The following is a 12,616-nucleotide window of genomic DNA, read 5'->3' as shown; positions in this document are numbered from 1 at the left end:
CTCTGCAAAATATCTCAACACGATTTTGATAATGGTGATGATGATGGTGCTGATGATAGTTATAAGACACAAATCACAATCACAAATGATACTGACTCTGTGGGTCACAGTGAAACCCTGACCCGAACTATGAAGACACCGTGAAGTGCTTGCTGCAAGGCAGAACTCTAAGTCATTTGATCCCCATTATGACCACATGTGGCACACACATTTATTACCTACAGAGAGTACACTGAGGCATGGTGAGCAGGTAACTTGTCTTGGATCTCAGCTGGGAATGGAACATGAATCTACCTGGCCCTCAAAACGAACATCTACACAGCAGTCGGGCAATAGGTTGTCTCTGGCTGTGGGTTAATCTCTGGACACAGTGTCTACAGGCTTTACCTCAAGCTTCCAATAATGTAGGGGTAGGGGCTCCCTTTCTAGCCCATGAGAGGTGTGAGATGAGGGCAGCGCCTACTGGGCTCTCAAGCCTGGTCCTAACAGGCACCCATCCCCCACCCATCTTTCTTATGGCTTCATAACTGGGCACTGAGGGGTGGTTTCTCTCAGCACCTGGCTTCCTCTAATGTTTTGGGTTAGTCACTTGCTTTCCATAAGGATCAGTCCCCTTGGTCTAGTAACTCAACTTCGTGTTTGTCCTTTCTCTGTACATGAGTTGCCATGGGAAGAGGGTTGGAATGGACAGGCAGAGGTTGGAGGAGAGAGGGCAGTCTCAGGCAGAAAGAACAGCACATGGAAGGCCATGGGTCCTGTGTGCTGCCTCCCTCCCACTGAATGTGTGTGAGACCACAGTCCAAAGGAGACAAGCATCTTTAAGACCAAATGTGAATTTGAAGAGAGAGAGAGAGAGAGAGAGAGAGAGGGAGGGAGAGAGAAGAAAGGGAGGAAGGAAGGAAGGAAGGAAGGAAGGAAGGAAGGAAGGAAGGAACTGGAATGACTGGCTTTGGTGGAAAACTGTCAATCGATCTGATCTTGCTACCCCAGAGGGAGGAATTGACACGAGAATCTCTTTTCTTGTGCTTCAGCATTTCTGCAGTACAGATGGGCTGGAACACTAGCCATGGCACAGCCCCAAACCCTCCTTGTGTTAGGACTCGATCACTTGTGTTCTAAGGACAGAGGCAAGCATACACAAATGGTTTCCCTCTGGCTAGACTTTGAAATTTCTTCCAATTGTGTTGAGGTATTACTGAAAAATGAAAACTTCAAGTGAGTGTACATGTACAAGTGTGTGGATGCTCTCACTCACTCAGGAGGCAAGAGGTCAGCCTTGGTTGTCTTTTTCAATCAGCCCCCAACCTATCTTACCTTTTTTTAGCCAGAGTCGCTTCCGGAACCTGGAGCTAGCTGTTTCTGTTGAACTAACTAGCCACCAGGCTCCCAGGAATTTGCCCATCCCTGCTCTTCTCTCCTCCTACCAGTGCCAGGCTTACAGACAAGCAATGCCACACATGGCATTTGTATGTGGGTTCTGTGGATACACATTTAAGTGATCATGCTTGACTAGCAAACACTTTACCCATCCAGACAGCTCCTCAGCCCCAAATTGTATGTATTTAAGGAATGCAGTGTGATAATTTGATATGTGCATACATTGTAAAAGATTATTACAATCTAATTGATATTTCTACTCCACATTGGGGTGTGTGTATGTGTGTGTGTTGGGGAAATGTAAGTTAAGAATACAAGATCTGGTGGCTTTTCTTAGTAGCCTTGTAAAAGCATAACAGAGTATATTTAAATTATTCTTTCCATAGCTGTATCCAGATGTGAAGAGAGAGAGAGAGAGACATATGTATTCTCTAATACATTTATTTTTATATGGGTTTGTTATCTGAGGAGCTACGATGTTTGAGGGCCCTGGCTTGATGTACTTTTGCCTGGGGTGGCAGGCAGTACTGAGTCTGTCCTGAGCTGGGACAGGGATTCCCAGAATTGGTAAGTTTGTCTTTTAAATTGCACTTCGGGGGAGAGATGATTAAGATGTATAGCAGGGCCTTCCACACCCTCTCAGGGCCTCAGGCTCCCCATCTGCTCCAGGAGGGGGCAGGGACTCTCAAGGCTGGCATCAGGGCATCTTATGGGGACACATATAAAGGGCCCTATTGAACTGCGGGCTCCTCGGCTGCCATCCTGACAAAGCCCTTTTCTGCTCGAGCCACAATGGCTCTGTGAGGCAGGTAGCAGGGCCTGCAGCATTGTCTCCTCCGTCAAGAACAACAGGGCTTACTGTTTGACCCAGGCTTGGTTTCCCTGGGGCGGGTGGGTGCTTTGAAAGGGTCTAACCAGTCAGGGACAGATGGGCTCTGTTGTTAGGCAGCCATGGTGAACCAGCCGTAAATCTTTTGGCCAGCTATTTAAGGATGGGCAGGAAACCAATTTGTTAAAACTACATCTTCTAAATCCTTGACTTTTTAAAGCTCAAGCCCATGTGTTGACACTAAAGATCTGTACAGACAGATGTGGTAGCCACGAGCCACGTGTGCCTAATGAGTCCTTGACAAGCAGCCAATCCACACAGGGATTTGTTACAAATATCAACCAGCTTCTGTTTAGCTTTTTGACCAGACAATCCTCTGATGTAGGGGTCTCTCCTATGCACTGCAAGTTGGTCAGTAAGATCTGGTCTCGACTGTCAGGTTACCAAGAACACCCTGCACGTCTCCACCTCCTGCCCCTGGTTTTGATAACCCCAGACATCCCCAGATAAGCTGTCAAAATCTCCTTGTAATTAAGAACCACCAAGATTTCAAAGAACAATTGACATGGGGGACACACTGAAATGAGAACAATAAGTATTCAATTCATATTCCTATTATGCTATTTCTTTTGATGTTCTATAAAATGTGACACCTACAACTGTTTAGAGTTGATTTGGTGGCTTATATTGTGTTTCTATTGGACAGGGCTGTGATAGATGAGGGAACTCTGGATTATAGAGTGAAAGTGCCCAGTGGAACGTCACAGAGAGGCAGAGTCAGGGATCAAGTCAGATTTCCAGACTGGCACCCCAAACCACCTCTACTGCTCACACATGTCACAGTGAAAAGACATTTCTAAATGTCCTTTGTTGGGGTGTTTCCAGTGTCATGTGGTCAAACAACTCCCTGGGAGGAATAGAGACAAGTTAATGCTATTTGTATGCTTGCCTACATGTCACGTGTATGCGCCTCTAATCTTTGTAATGACCTTGGGAAGGGGATCCTGTGATTAACTGCATTTCTAGGTAAGGGAATGGAAATCCATCTTGGACACATCACTGAAGTGTATTCTTCAGTCCAATGCATAGATCCCTAAAGCTCTAGATTCAGGAACAGTATATGAGATATGGGAAGTCCCCTCTTCTTACATTTTGTCTTGGGTAAGAAATAGTCTTCAGCCCTTCCCAGCTCTGTAAAACTGGTCTTCATGGCTAGGCCTGCTGCCACCTCCTTCAGGCTGATTAGGAACCACGGAATGAAGACTATTGGTATGCAGAGGCTGGCCTATAATTTTCCAGGTGTGTCTATGATGGCTGCTGCTTTCATAAAGAACTTTATTGTCATTAGAACTAGTACCTGGAATGGACATGTATGTGTGCAGTCCTGCTATAAGAAGGGCTATGTCTAACAATAGGGCAATGCAACTGGCGACCAATAATGATGAACAAAACAATGCTGTTTCTGACTGCTCAGTCTGTGAAATGATACTAGCTTAAGTGAGTATAACAAGCTAAGTAACCCTTGAAGCTCCATTTGGAAGAAACTGAGGTTCGGAAAGGTAAAAATGACTTTCCCAGGTTATACAGTGATGGATGTGGCTGGGATATTTTTTCTCTCTTACAGTAACTCTCTTAATTAAGACACTGGTTTGATGAGGCCAGCACCTTCTTTCCCGGCCCCTACCTAGTCCTTTTCTCTGGATGGCTGGGGAGGTAAGACCCACACAGAAACCATAGGTGGGGAGCCTATGTCTTCTCATCAAACCTTATTTAGATGCCTGGAAGTGCTTGTCAGATCAAACCTGATTTTGCAAATAGAGAAACTGAGGCAGAGAGTAAGGCAAGGTTATGATCAACCTCACATAGGTAACTGGTAACATAATCTACACTTTTATCCTAAACTTGAAAGCCATCCCAGGCACTTTTGCTGCCCTCTATTCTTTCCTTTTGGATACAAAGGGCTGATCTGAGGGTAAATCATGAGTTAATAAATTGGGGCCATTTTCTAAGGATGAGTTAGTGTGTTAAGTTTTTACTTCCATCATCACATTTAATTGTTACAGGCTTATGCACTGGACACTGCTATTAGTGCCAGTTTAAAAACGAGAAAACCGAAGCTCAGGAAGTTAAGTAACTTTTCTGCAGTGACACAGTAACTCTGTGATGAAACCCAGCAGACTGGTTCTAGAACACGTTTCTGGGTCACTCCTCTCAGCCTGAGCACATCTGCCTAGAGGTGGGAGACATGCTTTGATATCACTGTCGAGGGTAGGGCTCACTCCAAGGCATGCAGGTGGAAGTTTGGCATTGCTTGGCCTTGGTATGGGTGTGCAGGGTCTAATACACTTAAGATTGTAAGATTATCAGGTCTTACGGGAAACCAGTTACATTGCAGCCACTAACGTGTGTTATTGCTGCATGACTAGTATGTGACTGGCTTCTTCTGTGTATCATTCTAATCTTATGTGATCTCACATTAAGGTAACAGCAATGCATACAAACTTCATAGTGAGTGTAAGCAAGCGGGAGTGCAGGGTTTCTGCACCAAATGTAAACAAGTGTGAATGTTACAGCTCTGGGGCTGCAAAGGTATCCTGGCTTATCTGGAGGCTGGGCTACCTAGGACAGCTCTGAAGGCTGGCTGTTCCTGTAACAGGGCATCTCAGCCCTGGAGAGAAAGGTGTCCTGATTTATCAGGAAGCCAGGCTACCTGAAGCTGGGGTGCTGTGGGGGGATGGTCTTCCTGGAGAGAGCCATTACAGCTGAGCTCTGCTCTGTTCCCTTAAGGGGAACATCCTGGAGAGCTAACTGCTTCTTCTTCAGCCCAAGATGTTCAGTCTTGCTAAAGGGGAAGCCCCTGCAGAAATGTGGCTCGCACGAAAAGCTGTTACTGTTTTCTGCTACAGCCTTGCTCAGTCCCACTAAGGGAACACCCGGGCAAGTTCTTCTTTTCTGTTCCAGGGAATGAAGATCTTCACCCAAGACTCTTGAGAAAGAGATTTATTTGGGAAAGAGAAGTTCAGGAGTGTGGCTACTCTGCCAGGGTGGGAAAGGACGGCCAACAGCTGAACCAGAATATGGGCTTATATGGAATTTCTTGGGGGCGGAGTTTTCCCAGGGAGAGGTTTCTCTGCTCAGGGATTGGTTAGTTTTCCTGCTCAGGGATTGGTTAGTTTAGTGGGCCAGGGCCAGAGATGCCTCTGATTTCAGAGCAAACCTTGCTGCTTTCACTTAGGCTTTTGGCTATAACTTTAGGGCCAGTGCATATTTCTTTCACTGGCACCGATTCTAGGGACAAAGTGTGTTTTTTTGGCACTAGTTTCAAAGTCAGGGTGTTTTTCTTTGGTTCTGGGTTCAGGGATAAAGTGTTTCTTTTCACTGGCTCAGGTTTCAGATCCTGGATGTGTTTCTTTACTGGCTCTGAGTTCAAAGTGCTCAGGAGTTGGTTGCTTTCCTGCTCAGGGATTGGTTGGTTTATGTTTCAGTTGGTCAGGGCAGAGTTGGCTCTGGTGTCAGTTGGTCAAAGTGAGTATTTTTGTCTGGCCCTTTTACTGTACAGTAAGCTCATGGTATATGACTTTAAAAAAATACCTTTAGGGGTTAGGTGCATAAGCTGTAGTGTAAGTACAGGGTCAGGAGCTGGTTCTTTCCTTCCATCATATGGGCTCCAGGAATTGAATCCAGGGCATCAGGCTTGGCACTAGTTGCTTCTACCTACTAAATCAGTGGTTCTCAACCTGTGGGTCTCAAGCACCTTGGGTGTTGCATATCCTGAATATCAGATATTTATATTATAGTTCATAACAGTTATGAAGTAGCAATGAAATTAATGTTATGGTTCAGGGTCACCACAACATGAGGAGCTGTCTTGCAGAGTGGCAGCGTTAGGAAGGAGAACCACTGTGACTAAACCATCCCCCACAGGCGGATGTTATACAGGTGTACCTGTATTTTCTTTTCTTTTCTTTTTTTTTTTTTTTTTACAGCTGATGGTAGTGAGGCTGTATGAGGCCATGTGACTTGTTTAAGTGAACACAGGCAGATGGAGTTAAGGCCAGCTTTGGCAGGCTCCCTGGGTACTTATACTCAGCTTTTCCTCTTCCCTGCCACTGGAAACTTGAGGATAGGCAGTGTTGGGATTGGTGGGTGTGCTCCCATCTGTCTCCTGTTTGGACCTGCAGTATTTGTCATGTTGGACCCAGAGAGCTCTGAGCAACTCCACAGTGGAAAGCCAGCTTGACAAAGAACCACAAGCCTAACCCAGGCTTTTTTCCCTCCCCCCCTTTTTTTTCAGAAAAACAAAACAAAACAGTTTATTGCATAAACAAAAAGGAAGCCCAGCTCTCTCAAAAAGATAAGAACCAAAAAGAATCTGACAGAAACGAACTTCCAACAAATGTAAACTTGAGTTCAGTTAGTATTTTCCCATCATTATTGGCCTTATTTCCCAACCATGCTCTTAATCAGCTCATTGCAGACTCAGCAGTCTGAGAGGTGAATATAAAAGACACCAGGAGACATGGTTTCTCTCCATTCTGCTACTAACACTTAGGACTTAAGGCAATTTCTTCCTATTGGGTCTTGGTTCCCATATATGTGCATTGAAGATGAAAGAATAAAAGCTTCCCCAACCCTTTTCTTTTTATTGAAATCAGAGTAGATGGCAAACTTTTCCCCTTTACGTAGAAAGTTCCATGGACAGACAACAAACAAACCTTCTAAATCAGCCTCTTGTTGCTTCAGAAAAAGACCCTGAAGCCTTGTCCCCTTTTGTCTCTGCTATACCCACACTCTGAACTGCAAAAACTACCATGAGACTAGATCCAATGCAAAAGCAGAGTCTTTTTAATTTATGAGTTAACTCAGTTCCTGTCTGTTCACCACATGGGGTAGAGTAGGAGGGACCCCGAGCAGCAGTGGGGTAGGGCATATATTGGGGTAGAGCAAGGGGAATCTCTGGGGGGGGGGTCTGCTAGTTGCATAGCAACAGTCTCAGGATTGGTGTACCTCCAGGCTTGGGCAACCTATCCTGAGTTGATTAGTCAGCTGCAGCTGCAGAAAGGTTGCTATGCCTAGAGGCCATCTCAGGGCAGTTGCTTTGCCCTGCATTCCACTATTATCAGTAAAGCACATCCAGAACCTGCCAGTTAACCTCTGATTGGTTCCTTATCACATGGAGGGTATCTGGCAGTTGCTTCCTAGTGATTAGGGCAAGGTTGGGCAAGGTCAGGGGCTCAGCACTTGCTGCTGAGTCAGGGACCTATTTCTTGCTGGGTCTTTTCTGCAGTCTGTCATGGCTGCCAAAACAGGGGGCTGGGTGAGGGTCTGGGCTCTTCAGTCTCCATGTTGTCTTTCTACTGCTTGCTCCCCAAACAATGACTGGACATCCTACCCATTCTAGGACATGAAAGCTGGAAGCTCCTAGATTGACATGCCCCAGTTTATGTGCTCTGTTGGGCTACACCCAGGGCCACTGATCTTGTGGGTGCCCCCTCAAAGCCAGATTAGGGTTTGGAAGAATGGTCAAAGGTCTTCCTGCATGGAAAGGCTTATGAAGATGTATTTCTATGCTCTGAATCCTCTTGGTTCTCCAGGTCTAGTTGTCAGGGCCTTGGGATGCCACCATGTGTTACTAAGTGGATCTGGCTACTCCTGTATGAGGGGTTGGGTCTGTATTCCAAAGGAGAATTCCTACTGATTCCAGAATGGCGTGTGAGATGAGGCCTGGCATGGGGAAAGTGTTTTATCTGCAAGTTAACCACCTTGAGGAATTCTAAAGGGAAGTAATCTTGTGTCTATATGTGGCCTTCACCTCTGCCACTCATAATGTAACCAGAGAGAACTGAGGTTTTGCATCTTACAGAATACAAAACCCAAAACAACCTAGGCCAAGAAATAAGAGACTGGAGAATAGCATGTAGCAGGTAAGGAGAACACAGGAGTCATTTCCCAAGCAACACCCTCCCTGAATAGAGGATGTCTGGAGGTTTTATTAAGAAGACATATATATGCAAATATATCCATATAGGGAAGCTCAAGGCGCTTGTGGGTTGGCATATACCTGAGCATGCTCAGTTTAAGAAGGAGTGATGGCAGCTATATTTGGAGGCACACATGGCTCAATGTCATAGAACCCATGTTCCAAAGGATAAAATGATGGACAGGAACATCCTGGGGGCATGATCAGTATGCATCATAAAGATGATGGATAGTAGCTTGGTGTTGGTAGTGCATGCCTTTAATCCCAGCACTCAGGAGGCAGAGGTAGGCAGATCTCTGTGAGTTTGAGGCCAGCCTGGTCTACAGAGGGAATTCCAGGACAGGCTCAAAAGCTACAGAAAAACCCTGTCTTGAAAAACAAAACAAAACATGATGGACAGTAACACCTCTGAGCATGCTCAGTTTTCTTCCAAAAGTTTTAACTGAAAGGACAATGACTCCTTGAAGACATTTGTGTAGAAGCTTCCTTCTAAAGGGGCCTGCCTCAATTAGTGCCTAACAACAGCTGTGTGACCTTAAGCAAGTCACTTGGCCTTTCTAGGCTCCATCTGTTTTACCTGGACTATGGGAATGATGGTAGTGATTTAATAATTTTAATCATCACAAAATTGTCTCATTTTGAGTATTAACAACATGTAGACTTTTCGTGTTGCCCCTGCACTAATAACAGCAGCCCCTTATAGTAACCCCATGAGATTGGTATCACATTTTCAACCTAATAAATGGGAAACTGAGGCATGAAGCATTTAGGCCACATGCCCATGCTTCCAAAGCTGTAGCTACCAGAGGGCAAGCTGAGATGCTTATTTGACTCCAAAGGCAACATTTTCTGATGTAACATTACAGAGAGTTCTGACTCGAAGGCTGGCTAGAGATTCTTGAGCGATAATGAAAGACAACCAAAATCTTAAGCACATGCATCAGGAGATGCTTGGCCAGTGAGTGTTCCTTCCTCCCGTCCATGCTAAAAGCACCAGAGGGCTCTAATAGGCCTGAAGGAGTCCATGAATGTCTATAAATCCCTCTATTCCCAGCAGGAAAAACAGAAAAAAGGAAACTCTCATCTCCGGGAGTGGGGAAAAACAGGGTCTCAGGTAGCCAAGGCTAGTGTTGAACTCACTATGTAGCCAAGGATGACACTAAATTTCTAATCCTTCAACCTTTGTCTCCTGAGTGTTGTCATGCCCACTTTATAATCATTTATATGATACAGACTATCTTTCCAGTCAAACATCTTCAGGAGTTTGGCTAGGCCTGCTTGCCCAAGAGCATTACAGGTGGGGTTGTTGACTGTTGATGTTCCTTGTTGAAAAGAGGAGTCAGAAGGGCCAACGAGCCCTCACTTGAATATCCAGCCGGACCTTCCAACCAGGTGTATGCAATTCTGCCCCACTGTAGTAACCTCGTGATCTCTGGGAAGGCTGGAGAATATAGGTGGGGGAACGATCAGGCGGAAGAAACTCCATTTCCTTAGCCGTGAGGACTCATTCTCTGTGCTGGGTACAGGCCTTCTAGCGTGATGGCTTCAAGATCACCCATTACTCTGTAAGTAAGACTAATAAATTCATGATTGGTTCCCTAGAGTGAACTTTGGTTAAACTGCACCTTGCTTTGTTGTGGGACCATAAGAGAGGGTAGTTATTTTCATCCCCCCAAGGGAAGGAATTTTAGCATGTGATGCTGCGGGTAGAAGCCAGAACTTTCTGGTTGCTAGACAGCCAAGTGTCTTTAATGCCCCTTCCCCAGTCTGAGTCCGATGAACAGGGACAGAACATTGTCCTGTGTTCAGTAAAGCTTGAAGAATGCTACACACTCCTCCCCGCCTTCTCCCCACCCCACCCTCCATCTTCTTCCGGTACACCCTGGTGAATTAAAGGCACTGAACTGGCCAGTTTTAAAAATCCTGGTTAATTTAGTTTAATTATATAAAATCCAATTGGTCATGAAATTCCACCCCGTGACCACATAGTAGTAACAGCCTGCTCTATAGAACACATTTGAGAGGAAGGTGATCCCTGTCCCTTTATGTATGAAAGTCTTCCACACCCAGAAACTTTGCATGAATTTCCCTAAGCCATCTATCTAGCTACCTGTTGGTGCATACTCTTGTAAAAACAAAACAACCACCCCCCCAAAAAAAAAACCCCAAAACCCAAAACTTTCCAAATTCTTCCAAGAGCTGTAGGGTAGAGGGAGAAAAAAACGAGTCAGCAGTTTGCCCTCTTGTCCTTCCTCTACAGTTTCTCCAGCCACATTCCCCTGAGCTGTTTCTTTAACCTCTCTGGACCTCCATTTGCTCATCAGGCACGTGCAGATAATTTGGTATAAATTCAGTAAGGTTTATGCAGAGATTAAACAAGTGAAGAAGCGAAATGTCAAACAGTACCAGGCACCAAGGAAGAAGTTAATTGTCACCATGCCTCCTGGAGTTTTGCATAAAATGTAGTTGATCTGCATGTCTATGGCACTGGAGACCAGGGCTACTGTTTGACTGCAAGGCCCGCTGGAGCCTTGCTGAGGGGAGGGAAGCTCTGGAGAAGCCTGTTCTGAGGCCACAGCCGCAGGCAGGAATTTACCTATGCAGCTTTCTGAACTGTGTTTTCGCCACACCCCATTTCTAAGTATTTAGGAGCCTATGCTCAAGTTGTTTAGGAGACTAGACATATTTGGCACTAGACACATATGGGAGGAGGAACAAGGGTAGGCAAGATTGCATAATACAAGGATATTAGCTTTTAAACCAGAAGGTCTCCGCATCAAACTCAGGCCATGACTCTTCCTGATTGCCTGATTCTGACCCAGTGACTTAATTCCTTTTAGTCTGTGTTTCTCATTTGTTCCACAAAGGTAACCACAGCCCCCTACTTCTGAAGCTTGCCAGGACATGCAAAGTAACATTAGCTAATCAGTGAGTAGTCACTCAGTGCGTTGTGGGCCCTGTTCTAGCAACTGGTTCATGTCACAACAGAGACCATACTTGCTCTCACGGATCTTATATTCTAGAAGGGGTAGATATGCCACACAAATAAGCAGACTAACAGAAAACAAAGCAAAATGTAGCAAAATGTAATAATGGGACATAAAGTAAGATATGACTAGGGAGAGGCTGAATACAAAACTTTGGGAGAGTTGTGCTCAACCTGAGATCTGATTGCCCTTCCAGAAATGTGCATGCTTCTCCAGGCTTCTACTTCTGCCTGCCATGTTCCAAGGAGAGAGAGAGTGTGGGGCAGATGGGAATAGCGCCAGGCTGACTGACTGCTAGCATCATTACACTGGAAATTCAGGTTTGCATACCGGACCTGCATGAGAGACCCTGCAGGCATCCAGAGATCGGGCTGAGGTTTCCTCAGGACCTCAGGTGAGGCAATGAGATTAGCATCTCCTTTATGGTACAGGACATGCCTCCTCCCATCAACTTGGGGATGCCAGGAGCATAGATAGAGTTCCCCAACTAGGGCAGAGGCATAGAGCCTTCCACCTTGGGGTTGGCTACAGACCTAGGCTGAGGACCAATCAGAAACCACACATTTTTTTTTCCCCCAAGTTCAGCTCAACTAGTGACAATTAACTGCATTTTGCTCTTCAAAGAATGTAGCTATTTATTTGCTACTGTCCCATTAAATATTAGTGCTTCTGTGTCAGTTGCCTTCCACACCCAGACATGTCCCATGGAGAGGTAGACCTTTAGCCAAATCCTGGAAGATCCAGAGACAAATGGTCTTCGCTGGGGGAAGTCACACTTGCAATGTTTAGCATCTTGGAGCCCCCAAATCTCTATAAGACAGAAGTCACCACAGCTGCCCCCAGAAGGATACACATATTACTTTGCACAGGGGGTAGGGAGTGGGGTGGGGGTGGGGGGTGGGCATGGGCTCATTCAACTTGTTTGGCTTTTGGACAAAGGGAAATAGATCTTATATTTTACAATGTGCATTACAGAGGCGGACCCTCAGTGGTGACAGGTGGTAAGTGTAAGGCTCCACTGGTTTTCACAGGTGTATAGCCTGTAACTGCTAAGCAGATAAAATACCCCACCAGCCCTTACATGACCTCACCAAAAAACATCTAATTTCTTTCATGTGTTTGAGACAAGGCATCATTTTGCTCTGGCTGTCATTGACCTCACTATGTAGCTGAGGATGACCTTGAATTCCCGATTTCTCTTCCGCCTCCTAAGTGCCAGGATTACAAGGCACTTGAATTCTTTTTTTTTTTTTTTTTTTTTTTTTTTTTTTGGTCTTTCAAAACAGGTTTTCTCTGTGTAGCCTTTGCTGTCCTGGAATGGAACTTGCTCTGTAGAGCAGACCAACCTCAGACTGAGAGATCCTCTATCTCCCTAATGGCTGGGATTAAAGGAGTATGGCACCACTGCCCAGCTGTGAATTCTTTTAATATTACCAACATCCC

The sequence above is a fragment of the Phodopus roborovskii genome, unplaced genomic scaffold (genome assembly GCF_943737965.1).
Source record: "Phodopus roborovskii unplaced genomic scaffold, PHOROB, whole genome shotgun sequence".
NCBI lineage: Eukaryota > Metazoa > Chordata > Mammalia > Rodentia > Cricetidae > Phodopus > Phodopus roborovskii.
This window is presented reverse-complemented; position numbering follows the sequence as displayed.